General features: G+C 52.5%; 1 protein-coding gene across 1 annotated transcript in view; it reads left to right on the top strand.

The window, feature by feature from the left end:
• The first annotated feature begins 744 nt into the window (after window positions 1-744).
• The window catches only part of LOC119572595 (putative protein TPRXL), a 40,353-nt gene continuing 39,077 nt past the window's right edge, over window positions 745-2,020 (top strand). The window contains exon 1 of the mRNA XM_037919698.1: window positions 745-900. The gene's annotated coding sequence lies outside the window, so the exon portion shown is untranslated. The remainder of the gene's footprint in view (window positions 901-2,020) is intronic.

Genomic DNA, 2,020 nt, shown 5'->3' with positions numbered 1-2,020 from the left:
GTCTGCATCATAGCTTGTTACTTCCAGGCTATGTATGGCATGTGACCTGTGTGTAATACCTTGTATTTTTGAGTTATCTTTAGTATCTTAAAAGCTCAACTATATTCGTGTATGTGTTATCTCTCAAGGCATCGCCCCTTCCCCCCACACCTACCCCCTCTTTCATATCATAGTCCACTCCTTATCTGAAGCATCATATTGGCTGACAGACTGATAATGGCAGATTTTTTTTAAATATGAGTTTAGGCGCTTGATAAGAGGTTGATGCTAACATTAGAGAGTTTAATAGGTACTGGTAGTGTGCGAGATGCGTGCGTGCGTGTGTGCGTTTGTGCATGCGTGCCGGATGTATGCAGAGAGCCTGTATCAATACAGCACCACAGGCGTTATCTGGAGCCCGGTCTGCTTGGTGATGGAGAAGGGGGGGGGGGAGAGGTGGAGGGAAGGAAAGGAACCATGAGTAGATGAGAGAGGCAGGGAGTCAAGCAGGCAAGCAGGTGGGGTGATCAATGTCTCTTTGATCAGGTTGTGATGATGGCAGAGGATGTGACATGATGAGGATGAGGGAGCCTGAGGGTGTGCGTGTGGGTTTTCGTGTGCGTCAATGCATGTATGTACGTAAGATGGAAGGGGGGTAGGGGTTGGGGGAGAGATTGTGTGGCGGTGAACATTGCGTGGCGGAGAAGCGTGGTGGCGGTGGCGGTCGTGGTGGCGGCGGCGGCGGCCCTGGACGACTCGCGAGCCCCCCGTACACTTGTTGCGAGTCCCGCTGCCGCTCGCCAGTCTCGCCTTGGACTGTGACGGGAGCGGTGTGACGCTGTTCTCCGCCGCCCTATGGGATACTACTCTTTCGTGACCATATTGACGCTTAAACGCCACGGATCGTTGTGTGAAATTCAGGTGGGTAGTTGAAAGGAGGTTCGTGGTGTGTGTCTGTGTGTTGATCTCAGGCGATGCTCCTCTGCGAGAGCGAGCCGCCCCGCGACACAAGAGAGAAATTTTAAAAGTTGCTTTTGAAGAGGTTTTAAGGATAATGAAACACCATGGCAGCAAGAGCAATGTGGGCACGCAAGCGGGGCACTCGAGGGAGATCGCTCAGCCCATTTCGTGACAAAAATCTGTGAACGACAGTGAAGCGCAGTGAGTGTAGCACATACTGCAAATTGCACCAGTTTTCCCATCGGTGAAAGGAAAAAGAATAAGTTGCCGAGAAATATGTAAAGGAAAAAAAACAGGAAAGAATCAAGACAATAAGCAATTACTTGCGAACAAAGTGATTTATATTGCTCTGAAAAAGAGATCAAGATTATTTGTGTCGCGAGAGAACGCAATGTATTATGTTTATTCATCAGTTTTATTAGGTGCTTTGTCGTGTGTGCCAGGAATATCTATCGAGTTGCAGCAGGGGTTCAGTCTCGAAATGCCGGCCGCTCTCCAAGATGGTGGAAAGGAGTGAGCGCCACGCCACCGCTCTTCGGAAAAAGTGATTCCTCGTATCACGCTCTCGTGTCGTGCACCGGAGTATTGTTAGGCTGGAAACGGTCAGGCATTCGAGCGGGCGAGCGAGGGGCCTCCGTGTATCGAAATGCGAGTGCTGTGGGTGCAGTGGAAGCGGTTTTGTGTCGGAAGGTCCCCGGGCGGCTGGCGGTGATGCCGGCGGAGACTGCTGCTGCTGGCCCGTGTGCCGTGCTCGGGGACTCGGCCAAGGCGTCACCACCACCGTCACTGCAAGAACAGCGACGCTCTTTTGACAGGCTCCATCATAATATACAGTTCTAGGAAGGGCGCGGGCGGGTGCGTGTGTGTTTGTGTGTATGTGGTAGTGGTTGGCGGATTGCCATACAGAAGCGCTTAGTGTGTAGGTCAGCCAAAGAGCCCTTGGTTCCCCTGCCCCACGATCCAGGGCACATGGTGGTGTGGTAGTAGGGACCGGCCGGCCTGCAGCAGGTCGTCTCCCTCCCTCCCTCTGCCCCTCTCCCTCTTTTACCATTACGGCTTTCCTCTGAGGACAGGAAAAGCA

This window comes from Penaeus monodon, chromosome 4 (genome assembly GCF_015228065.2).
Source record: "Penaeus monodon isolate SGIC_2016 chromosome 4, NSTDA_Pmon_1, whole genome shotgun sequence".
In the NCBI taxonomy this organism is placed as follows: Eukaryota; Metazoa; Arthropoda; class Malacostraca; order Decapoda; family Penaeidae; genus Penaeus; species Penaeus monodon.
Note: the sequence above shows the minus strand (reverse complement) of the source record. Positions and strands in the feature narration are given on the sequence as shown.